Raw genomic sequence first — 13,676 nt, 5'->3', positions numbered from 1 at the left:
TGCTGAACTTGACTTCTCCCATATTACACAACGGATCCCGACTTAAAGTCACTGCTCTACAGAGGAACCTAATTGAGGCACAGATTGTAACAGGATCTGGCGCAGGTGAGACTGTGTTTACACCATATATACCCCTTATTCCCAACAATTTTCCTTTTCAATTCAAACACCTGAAGTTTCCTGTAAGCATCTGCTTCACTATGATGATCAACAAGTTATATGGACAAACACTCAGGGCTGCAGGCATAGATCTTAGGACCAGCTTCTCCCATGTGCAGCCTTACATGGCTTGCTCATGAGTAAACTTTTTGTGTTAATCCTTGAAAGAAAAACTGCGAATAATGTTTACAAAGACAATTTGTGATAAATGTCTACAATATAAAATATACATCCCAATATTAGATGCCACTACTGTCAGAAATCAGTTCTGCTGAGCAATAGCAGTCATCCACACAAGCAAATACACTACAAGTGGCAGCCAGACGTGCCTATACACCAAATTATTGCCGGACACTTTCATCATCTATGTGAGAATACAGTGATGAGCATTTGAATCCATTTTTACCAATTGACTTTAATCAAAATTCAAGGATATTAGTGGAACTATCACATGCTATGGAAATCTTTTAATGGTCCCAAGAGTTGTTGCAACAATATATTACTGTGATTTTATTTTGTATCAAAGAGATACATTCTAACTACATTATATGTTATAGTTTGTTTAATAAATGTTTTATATGATTCAGAAAGGCTTAGGTGTTTCTTCAAATCAATCAAGCACTTATCAAATATACAGCCACAGCAGCGCAACTTTTTCTTTCATTTGTTCACTAGGTGTAGTTATGTCAGATTAGCAACTGACATCAAGTTTTGCAGCGCTGTGTCCTGTATCATTGTAACATTTTATTTACAACCATTTTTTTCATTGTTTAAATTTCAATTACAAACTTTGAGTAATGTTCTTTTGAGCGCCAGGAAAATTGAGGGTGTCTGGTTGACTCACCTCAACCCATTTTTATTGCTTCAACCACACAAGCAAAGCTGCAGGCAAATGCTAGTTCATAAATATAATTAATGCTATATTTTGACCTACAGTACTGTACATATATTGTTTTTTTAAGAATTTGATTGCTGGTGTTTGAGGTATGAGATTATTGGAGGAATGATTGTAGACATTGAAAACTCTGTGACCTTTACAAATTAAATCTGTATATGGTGCAGAATAGTGTAGATAACAAGGTAATGGATTAGCATTCCTGATTTCATCTAGCCTTCATCATTCTCCCAAATCCTCACTCTATTCCTCTGATGCCTATACCATCCATTTTTTCTATACTTCTTTGTTACAATCATCTATTACCCCACACTCCCTATGATCTCTCCCTTCAAATCCACTGACTCACTCTCATCCTTGGAGATTTCAATATCTCCATCAACAACCTTTATGACACTGCTGCATCTCCAGTAAACCAATTTCACTGATTTCATAATTTTGTCAAGTGGCTGTCTTATCCCACCCACAACAAGAGACACCCCTTGTACCTTATGTTAACCAATATATTTTCCATTTCCAACTCCCACTGTCCACACAGTGGCAGCTAAACATTCATGACTGATTAGTTTTATAGCCTTAATTGTAACACTCCTTCCTACTATTACTACCTTGTTCTGCACTTGCTGTCACTGCCCACCTAAAAGACCCCAGAACCAGACCCCGCCACTTACCTTTATGGGCACTGTCCCGCTGCACTCTCTGGCTCCCACGCTGTGCTGCAGCGGCTCTCCCCTCTCCGGCAGGTCGCGCTGGTCTCACCTCTCCACGCTGGTGCCTGTGGTCTCTCAGCTGTAGCAGGGCCAGCATTCCACATGATTAGGCTGCCACTCTCCAGTTCATGGGCGCAGCCATGTTGGGTTTGATCACGTGACTCCGCCTCCACCAATGGATTAGCTCCTTCACAGTCCTCCACCAATCAGCCATCTGCAGCCTCTATAAAGGGATACCTGTGGCAGTAACAAGTTGCCATTGCAACAGGACTCATAGCTTTTGTCAGTGAGCGTCCTTACTGTGCTTCTCAAGAGTGTATTTGCTACCTGTCTGTAGCTGTTTCCATTGGTATCCAACCATCCTCCATTTACTTTGGAGTCCAGTTACTCTCCAGTCCTGCCTGGAGATCCAGCCATCCTCCATATACCTTGGAGTCCAGTTACCCTCTGGTCCTGACCGGAGATCCAGCCATCCTCCATACACCTTGGAGTCTAGTTACCCTCCTGTCCTGCCCGGAGCTCCAGCCATCCTCCATATACCTTGGAGTCCAGTTACCCCCCGGTCCTAACCGGTATCTAGCCATCCTCCAATTTATATATATATATATACACCTGTGGAGTCCAGTTATCTTCTGGTTCTAACCGGAACACAGCCATTCCTAAATGTCAACTCATAGGCTTCTTCATGCTGTTTGTTCCTTCATGCATAGGAACTTCATCAAACCCAGTCTTCTCCAGAGAGCATCTGAGTCTAACAAAACTGATCCAAGATCCAGCCCGGGAACACAGCCTCAAATCTCTTCATCTGTGACACTTGCATTGCAGTCTATTTCTCCAAAACTACACTCACCGCAGAACTAGACGAGCTACTGTAGTTTTAGTCAATTCAGATAATTTCCAACTATAGAAACCCCATCCTTGGGACTCCACACTTAACAAAGACCTGCAAAAGTGCCCCTGCACATCAACCACTGATGGAAAAGTTTTCTCCATTGCTGACTTTTGCACTGTAATGTATCCTGACTCATCTGCCCTCTAATCAAACATACATGAAAATCTGAATATACAGTACATGAACTCCTCTTTTTCTTATTTCTCCTTCCCCATTGACCCCCATCACCTTCCAAAACTCTCACCCTTGCTGAACACATTGTCATATTTAGCTCATATCTTTAAACTTTCTCTTACCAAACATGTGATAATCTCACCTATTCTCCAAAAATAATTTTTTGACCCTACCAGTTTCTCCAACTTGATTCTATTCTGTTACTCTCAGGGCCAGTGCTACCATTGGGCAGCGGCCTAGGGGCACCGGCCGCTGAGTCCACAATAATAAATTAATTGCAGAATTAAATTCATATAATGAATTTGTGGCACAGCTGTGTGGCTTACTATGAATTTGTGACAGTGTTATGGTACATTATGATTTTGGTTCTCTGCTGTGTAGCATATTCTATATAGTATATTATAAATTTGGGACACTGCTGTGTGGCATATTATAAACTGGGGAGACTGATGTGTGTATATTATAAATTGGACTGAGCAGGGGCAGTTGGTGAAATGTTGCCTAGGGTGCCCGGAAACCTTGCACCAGCCCTGGTTACTCTCATACTCTTTGGTACATAGTACTTTGAGAGGCTTGTATATGACCATCTTACAATACCTTCCTCTCCTCTTACTTCCTTCTCTACCCTCTGCAATGAAATGTCTACCCACTGAGCTAAGTAAAAGGTTCACTTTCCATACTCATCCTCATTATCCTCTTCATTGCTTTTGATGCCATTGAACATCCATTTCTCTCGCACACCCTTAACTCTCTTGACTATGATGATACAGTGTCCTACCTTTCTTATTTCTATATCAATGTTTCTACTTCTGGAATATCCTCCCCTCCATCCCCTCTATTTGTTGAGGTTCTTCAAGGTTGTTCTTTGCTTTTCTTTTTATATACAGTATCTTTTTTTGGTGATGTAACATGCTACTTCAGCCTCTACCACTTCTAATCAGAGAATAGCCAAATCTACTTCTCCTCCACTAACCTATAATCTTCTATTTTACCTTTGTATACAATTGGTCTCCATCATCTCCACTTGGATGTCCCAAAATGACATAATACTCAACATGTCTAAATGTGATCCTTTTATCTTCATTTCATTCAGTGTCATGATTCCCAACTAATTTCCCTCTCCAATGTCAGCATCACAATATCCATTCTCAATTCCAATGACTTTGAAGTAACAGTTTTATTCTTTTCACTATTTTCCATTTCCATCTGCACTTACAATATCAAAAAAGGATTATGTGGCCATGCACCTATGTATGTACAAAGCAGATAATCGTGGCACATTTGCACATACCAAAATACATTTCAACCTTACATGTGTTTGAAATAACTCCCATTGTATACATTGTACAATGATTTATCTACCATCATCTCATGAATATTCCTTTGTACTAAATATATATTATAATACAATTCAAATATACATCACTTTCAGCAAGCCAGAAAATCAATTATTTCTGGCAATGCCCAATCAAGCAGCATGGACAACTATATTAATCTCATGCAGTAATACTGTATACTGTATGCCTTAAGTGATACATATTTAAGTTTTATGTAAAATTCTGTGTATTTACTTTTTGCCTTTTAAATATAAATGTAATTCATATACATGACTTGTTTATAAATTATATACACTACCATAATTTCTGAGCAATACAGGCTAACAACATTATCGACATCTTCAATAAAACAGTATAATGTAATTGAGCATAAATCATCATTTTAAATAAAATTATATTATATAAACAAGCTAAATAAATGTGTTGAGTTCATACTAAGTAAAGTGTATTTAATAAGATCCTTTCTAATATACGATTATTGTACTCTGCACTTTCCTTGTATTGATGATCTTATAGCAGAAAAATGGAGATTATACTGCAGTACATAAAACAAAGTGTTCAGAAAACTCAATGCATAAAAGCTGGTCTTTAATTATGCTGTGTAATACAGTCATCATTCACTGCACACAATATCACCTAGAAAAGAAAAAATGGTTCTGGGAAATAGTGGCATACCACAGTTACATATCCTTCTTGTATGCCAGCATGCTCATTTCATTATTAACATGAGCACACAGAAACAATCTATTCTGGTAATATATTCCCAAAGATACTAGAAGGTATAAAAGACACCAAACTCCTTATGTATAAAATAATGTTATAAATGCAGTCTCTTCTGAGGTGCTTTCTCCAGAAATATTTGACCTCTTAACATTCTATTTTCAAACTGCATGAGCTGCTAATGAGACAGACAGAGGTAGAATTAAGCCTCGATATATTCTACAGCATATTGACCTTGCTTTGTTCTTTAAAACAAGCTGCTGAACTCAGGGATATATCCTAGTGGATTAATTTTCCCTCTGGGGACAAAGTAGCAAATGGTGGTATAATTGCCTAGGGAAAATTATCACTGAGATGCGAATTATCTTCACAATAAATTCAGAAAATGTGAAACAAACGCAGGCATTAGAATGACAGGGTAGATTTGCAAGGAGATTGTCCACATCACGACACTACACAATAAGTGTTAACAATATAGTAGCACAGAAAAACCTTGCCTGTAAATTTACCTGTAAAGTTAAAAGGACTAGTAGGAACTTTATTAAAGTCATCAGAAACTTTAAGAGGCTTAAATAATATAGAACCTTTACAGCAATTGACTAATGTATATACTAAATTGCATTATATATTACATTATGTCAGGCTCAAACTGGCCATTAAAGATAACAGATGACCTCCTGATTAGTTTAAAAATTAAAAGGTCCTAAGGGTGTTTGATAAAAGGAAAACATGGAAAATGTAACCGTAATGCCTTCTGATAACCCTTGATAATAACATAAATATGCCCATGTTTTTGACCAATGCTTATTTATAGCATCAAGTTTGTGTGCTACATAGAATAAATAATTTGTAACGCTAGAATAGACCCTTGTAATGACTTCCTATTTACTGAATCACTATGCATATCCCAGTTTGGCCCCATGACACACAACATATAGTTTCCAACCTTTTAATTAATTATCTTATTTGAAAACAGGTGTTACCGAACCTTGGGGTAGATCTACAGTATTAAGCAGTAAAAAGAGTGAAGAAGTGTGCTAGTGGAGAAGTTACCCATGGCAACCAAACAGCTTGATAAATGCAACCTCAAAGCTGATTGGTTGCCATGGGCAACTTCTCCATTGGCAAACTTCTCCACTCTTTTCACTGCTTCATACATCTACCCCCATGTGACATATGTAACTGTATGAATGGATCTTGCTGCATATAATGCAGATCATGCCATGTCATCTAAACTTGTTTATATTGCATGTTTTGAAACATTTCCTTCTGCAATATTATGTCATAAAACTCCCAGAATTTGGAAATATTTTTAGAACTACAGTACTTTTAAAATATACTGTAAAGTAAGAAGTATTTTACTCTAAAGTTGTATAGTACTGGAAAGTGACAATTTTCATGGAGTAGTTGGAAACTGTATAGAAGCCTATAACCTGTATATCAAGTAAGCATTTATGGATAGAGAAGAATACTTTAACCATCACATATTAAGACTTAGGGCTTGATTAATTACAGATTGCAACTGCGAATGCAATAGTGATTACGCACGCAGTTCCACTGCGATAGTATGCTAATCCATTGTGATAGCTATGCCGCCGCTGTACAACATAAGGAAGTCCAATTTACCTTACACACATCCATAATTCTTAGCAAGACTGCGGAGCCATCAGTACGATCACAGCCTCACGCACACTTGCACAAGCTCTGACCTGAATCAGGAATTGCTAACTTCCTCACACGCTATGAGTACTCAGGCTGTAAAAGGCATTGCAGTGGCTAATTTATGCATGCCCATGCAACGGTGTTCAAATGGACTAGCACGCCTGCATTTCAGCAACCACCTGCCCGTAACCACCCACAAACAGCACTTCCTGTCAATAATTCTGAGATGGGTCTGCGTAGTCACTGCAATCACAATCCCAATTGCAGTAGCCAGTTCGCGCATGCGCATTGCGATACATACGCATGTGCAGTACGCAACAATCGACCGATTGCATACATATTAGAAGTTGCTATCCTTGCTGAATTAGGCCCATAGTTCATACCACTGTACTCTGCTATACATTTACTGAAGCTTTCTCAATTGAGGGCATGGAAGTTGAAGCAATGAACCCTTTAATACCTAGATATGCTCTTGCAATGAACATCGCCCGTGGTTTGAACACTTTAAATGCAGTATTTACTAAACAGCCTTCTTGAGTGTCTATTGTCTTTCAATGGTGTTACCCATCATTTTATTTTTCTGTCTAAAATCCTGTCAGATTGCCTCCTTTATGATGGACTTTGCTGTCAAATATAATTATGAATCTGCCTTCAATCCGCAGTAAATTCAAAGTACTGCAAAGATCAGTATGATATGTGCAGGCTGTATTATGTAATAGAGTAAATAAATGGTTAATGTTAAAAAACAAAAATCCATGAGGTCCCACCCCAAAATTATAACCAGCCCTGGACCTTTCAGCCTGGTTTGGTACTAAAAATTTGGGTGGAAAACCAGTGTGTAATTCCTCCAATTTTCCAATAACCAGCACCAAGTTGAACCAGCTGGGGTACACATGCTATACCAGGTAGACAAACTGCATGGAGGCCCCCTGTATAATGTAAACCAACCCCAAACTGGTCAGCCCAGGCCTGGAATCATTAAGAAAGTGGGGACTGCAATGGTGATCAGGGTATCCCGGGGTTCAGGGATCACAGTGGAGCGGGTTATAATTAAGACAAGATGAGCTTTATCCAAGTAGATACAGAAATCCACTAAAAAGCAAGCAGGGTTATACTAATAAAGTCCATGCAAAGTCTTTTCCAGTTGCCCTATATCTAGCCAGTGATGATAGCTGTAAAAGGGCACACAATGGCTGACCCCTGTTGACATTGAGAGGGGAAAACACCCCAAGAGTCAAACTGTACACACACACTTCCCCACAATTCTCTCCTGCTGGACTTCCCTACATCCCCCTTTCTGATTGATGGGCCCTGTTGTCAGTCTTTCCAGAGAGGAAGAAGGAGGGCTTTTTAACAGGAACAGTGTGAGATTACTGCAGACTGATGGCTTCAATTTAAGAACAAAGAACTGGGCCATAGGGTAAACTCTTTCCTTTCTAACATGCAGACAAGTCCTACAGGTCCCTCTCCCTTATCTGCTCACTGGACCTTCCCAAGAAGAAAGGGTCCCCCTCCTGAAGAACCCCCCCTGCACTGCTGGTAACTGATTGTGCAAAGTTAATGGTGTAAAAAATAGATTGTGATATTGTTCTTTGCAGTGAGACTACAGTTCCAAACAAGCCTACCCCAGCATGCTGGCACTTGTGGACTTCTTGTGGAACAAGTGCCAGCATGCCTGGACATTAAGAGCCAACTGGCACCTGCAGTCTGCCTGTAAAGAATGACAGTACACATGCACTGACTGTGGTAGTCCTTTATTAACAATAAAATAAATATTATACTGTACTCACCAAACCCATTGGATCAGCTCCTCTTTGGTCCATATAGAAGTCCTCTAGTCTTCAGAAGATAAAAAAAAAATCAAATATCCAGAGCCCTAAGGACACACTGCACACTCGTCGGTACAGTGCTAGCGCATAATGACATGTCATCTGAGGACATTGTCATAGGAATGAATGGGGAAGGGACTAATTAGCTGAGAGTGTGGGAACCACTCAGAAAATCAGTACTTTCCCAATCATTCTTTTTTTCTGCAGACCAGTAGACTTCTAAATGGACTGAAGCGGAGCCAATCCACTGGGTTTGGGAAGTATGATTTTTTAATTTTATTTTTATACATAAATCATATAATTCAATGATGTTATCATGGTACTTATTTGATATTCTGACTGGAATTAGGATTTCAGTTTTTGGTGTTTAATTCAGAAAGATTTTACTATGAAATTAAAATCATATGGCTGAAAAAAACCCTAATTAATGTCAAGTAGTAATATGCATAAATAAATATAAATACTTAGATGAGAGTGTGCTGCATATTAACTAACCTGTTCTATTTTTATATAATACATGCTGGTCTTAAGATGGGTACACTAGCTCGACCCGCCAACCTATCTGACGATTAGTAAGTGCATATAGACTTACCACCAGATGTGTATGGCCTGATGTTACAACTGGGCAGGCATTTACATTTTCCCACCCAGTTGAGCTGTCACTCACCGCCGGGTCCCTGCAGCATGTGTACAGGCAATCATTACTGTGTGCTAACACTCACCTGTGCACACCAGTAGATGCACCAATATATCTGCAGATATAGCGGCCACCTGCTGTGCTGCACAGCCGATGCGATATGTCTGTGAAAGACGTAGTTCACAGACATATCGGGGGGGGGCACACAACCGCTGACGTGCTCGCAATATAACGGCAGATATATTGCCCAGCTTTAGAAATACAATTATATCAAAAGCTCACAATATAATGACTGATACATTGTGTATACCCAGCTTTAGAAATACAATTATATCAAAAGCTGTGTGTCATCTTCTTACCCATAAAGTTTTCTTTATTTCAGTCATAATGGAAATACTGTATGTGATTATAACACATATATTATATATTGATAAGGATGATTGTTGTATAAGTCTTCCTCCTTAGGCTGTGTGCAAACCTATAGATATATCTATCCAATGTCTGGTGGGAAGGAATATCTAGTCTGTTTTCCAGTGTTTGGTAGCTAATTTCTATTAATTTATTTCTATTCTAGTTATTTTCTCCCATACATTATCAGATTTTCCTTCCCACCAGACAGATTGGACATATATATCTATAGGTCTGTATGCAGCTTTAGGTTATTGCCATGATTTGTTGTGAAACATTATATTGAAGTATCTAGTTATTGGTCCAACATTAGAAACAAAATGAAGCTGTCATAGGAACAGTCAAAATCTCATGTTTACATTTGCAAATAATGACAAAGTAGGCACTATCTCAAAAGGTGATTAGAGAGCGAAGGATCACAGATCATTAAGGGGTATGTTAAAAGTGATCTGATAATAGTTCTCTAATCAGAGGCTATGAATACTCTCAGTTTTTTCTAACCCTATTGTTTAAAGTGTAATTCTGCATTTGTATAAGAGTGGAAGTAGAACAAAGAAGAGTAATAGCATACAGTGAATGCTGACACGCATTTCGCTGTGATAGATTTGACAAGGCATTGACAAAGCTATCACAGCAAAACAAAGAACAATTCACATATAGAAATACAATAAGGACATATGAGGTTGATGGAGAAAGTGAAGACATGAGACAAATGTTCAAACTCATACAGTAAGAACTAGAGGGAGTCAAAAGTAGTGATTGTCCTTATGACTCTCACTCTTATAGACAAGGATTATAATCTAAAATATTTACATCATTCATTTCTATGTTTGATTAAGAGAAAAAAATACTTCTTACTTTTAGTCTTTTAAGACCATTATATAATGTATTTGATAATGTATTTGATAATGACAGTTGTATTTCAACAGAATAGTGGCAATAAATTATTTCTACATTTTAGGGCCGTATCCAATTAGCGGTGAAAAGCCATTTTCGTCGAAAAAGTTTCACTGATGACATCATTTCGCCAGTGGAAATTTATCCCCGTATTCAATTGTGGCGACTAAGTTTGCCTATTAATAGCTGTCGGAAAATAGTGCAAAATTGCAGTTTTGGGGTGCAAAGGTTGGGAAAACACCCTGCAACCTTAGTACAGGTCCTCAAAGGTAAACTGTGTTAAAAAAAAAAAAACACAAAGAACACCCCAAAAATTGACTTTGAAAAAGGGGGCAAAAACTTAAAAACTAGCGAAATAGACTTTAGAGGGGTCTGCAAGTATGGGGGAGGTGTATTTTTGATTGCAGGTGCTTGCTGAAGGTGCGTTTTTAATGCTTTTAAGACCTCGCTTTAGCTATTATTAACCATGCTTGCACCCATTTTCATGTACCCCAAATTTGCTGGGACAACTTATTTTTGCCAAAAAAACCTGCTAAATGCTATTATTCACCATTTGTGCAAAGACGCTAAATATCAGCTATTAAGAGCATTTAAGCACACCAATTACCATCAGCAGGGCTATTTGGGGGTATCCATAGTGATCCCCCATGTCAGTGCATCTTTTTGGGGCTCTCAGGCTGATTTCCCAAATCTGACATCACTTCTCGCCTGTTTGAGTTTCACCGGGACGCATTTTCGCATCTTTTGGAATTGAATTTGGAAAAAAGTGGCCGCACACACGAAAAGAGTTTTCTCCCAAAACACGTGATGTAGGCGGAAAGTCCGGCAGGCGAAAAGGACGGGACTTTTCGCAGCTAATTGAATACAGCCCTTAGTATGATTTTGGATGATGGAAATCATGTTTTCCTACTTGGGTTTAAAATACAATATGGTTTATTGTGTCTCATTACATACATATTGCTGGAGAAATGATTTATCAACCAATACTCTTTATATGTATTTAAAATTGTTAACCTTTTTATATAGATATAAACATATAATAGTGTTTTATGTATTATTGAATACAGTTAACATTTAGTAGCTAACAAAGGGATAAAAACAAAAATCTATTGCCTAGGCAATAACACTGTATTAGGTCACTGCTGTTAGCTTACCTTACTTGGAGGAAACTGCCCTTTTATGTGCCCTATGCTACAGAGATAATCATGTTATAATGAAACACCACCGATTAATAAAGAAACATCACTTAGAAAATATTTAATGAAGCTGGCTGCAGGTTTTAACACACAGAAATGTTATTTAAGTACAATGGTTCATAAGAGCAAATTTCTGAGGGAAGGCATACTCTTGCTGACTGAGAACTGCAGTGAACTTTCCAGAGCCAGACTCTTTTATATATACATTACAGGTAACTAATGAATCAATAAACTGTCTTGTAAAAAGAAAATATGAACAAATAATAATAATTTGCAAGAAATTTGATATTGTTCTCCAATGTTAACTATTATGGTCATATTCCAATGGCCATATTTCAGTCTTAATAACTTTTGTTAGAGGTTTAATTTCATTTGCACATACCTTTTTAATGTATAACTTATGGACTGTCCTGGAATTTAGTTTCAAAGCCACTAGGATTACATAAATAGTAACTGGCTTGAAAAATCAGTTTTTGTCACAAAAAGCAGAAAAAGGTCCAATACAATGCATATAAAATTGGCCACACTCAACTGTTTCAAAGCACCAGTTACCATCCAAATATTACTCCTTGGAGTGTTACCCACATAGAAAATCCATGCAGCCATTAAGAATTTGTTTCTTTTATCACAACAAAAACAAACAGGAAAAATGTTCCACTGCCACTTGATAGTGAATACTATTTTCTCATAGTATATTCTATACTTGAATGTTATACAAATAAAATTTGTATATGTAGCTTGTTGTTCTATATAGCTTTAATAAATAGTTTTATTTCCATAATCACAGATTTATTACAATTTGACATATTAATAAGATTATACTACTGTGTATTTCTTTATATTAATTTTTTAGCCCCCATCGAACATGTTCCACTCCAGTTGTGAGATCTAACATTAGTAGTTGCCAGGCAGCTATCATACATAACTTACTATAAGTAAAGCCAAGCAACATAATATTACATAGTCTGTTCTAGGTATTAGTATATCCATATTCTGATCAAGCCACTCATAGGGGGGATTCAAACAGTGCAATGTGCTGCTGGACATCCGCTATGTCTGGCTGTATACAGTAAGGTTTATTACTTTGCTCAATCTTCAACAATTTTAGCTAAAATGTTGGTTGTGAAGTGCTTTCATCTAAAAAGTTGTGGAGGCAGGTTGAATTGAATTCACCGTTATGGGTAGTGAAGAGTGGTTACTGTTATTTACTGATACTGAACATATCTACTAATTATCATAATAAAATCTCATTTTTGAGTAATACAAAATATGTTGTTCAGAAAAGGGGACTTAGTTAACAATCTAAAAAAACACAGATTCCTACTTGGAGCACACTTAGGTTGTTGATAATAAAATGGATATAAAGTTAAAACATGGCTCTTATTAATACATCTATAATAAAGAAAGGGACAAGGTAGATATCCAGACAACAAAAACAAATCATAGTCTGTTCCTATATAAAAAAAAACACAATAACTCAATCACTGTAAATAGTGCTGCTAAGGTTTATAATGTAAATTCCCTCTATAATATAAGAAAAAAAGATAAGTTAATTAAGAGACATGGGGCCATATTCAATTTGAGGCGAAAAGTCCATTGCCAGACTTTTCGCCATCATCTGAGGTTTTGGAAGAGAAAAAGTAACGGGCGCGTGCCCGCATATCCCCGTATTCAATTTGAAATAGGTGAAAATGGAACCCGGCAGAAAGGTAAGTAGCAAAAAGTCCTGTCACTTTTGGGAAAATCAGCCTGTCACCCCCCAAAATATGCACTAACATGGGGGATCACTATGGGTACCCCGAAAAGCTCTGCTAAAGGTATTTGGGGTTTTCAAACAGTCTCTACAGGTGCTTTAATGAGCCTTTAACAAATGGTGAAGAATATCATTTAGCAACACTTTTAAAAAAATAACTAGTCCCATCAAATTTGGGGTACATGAAAATGGGTGCAAGCATATTTTTAAGTCCCTAAAGTGAACTTTAAAAAATTGTTAAAAATCAACCTGCTGCAACCAAAGAACACCTGGTGCATACTTGGGGACCCCCCCTCAGTGTATTTTGCTAGTTTATAAGTTTGTCCCCCACCTTTTTATTTTCACCCCCAAAACAAAAGTACATTTTTGGGGTGTCCTGTTGAACTTTTTTTTTTTCTTTGACAAAG

General features: G+C 37.6%; 1 protein-coding gene across 1 annotated transcript in view; it reads right to left on the bottom strand.

The window, feature by feature from the left end:
* TRHDE (thyrotropin releasing hormone degrading enzyme) overlaps positions 1 to 13,676 on the bottom strand; it is a 778,828-nt gene that overhangs the window by 92,344 nt on the left and 672,808 nt on the right.

The sequence above is a fragment of the Taudactylus pleione genome, unplaced genomic scaffold, assembly GCF_031769625.1.
Source record: "Taudactylus pleione unplaced genomic scaffold, aTauple2 ptg000038l, whole genome shotgun sequence".
In the NCBI taxonomy this organism is placed as follows: Eukaryota; Metazoa; Chordata; class Amphibia; order Anura; family Myobatrachidae; genus Taudactylus; species Taudactylus pleione.
This window is presented reverse-complemented; position numbering and strand designations above follow the sequence as displayed.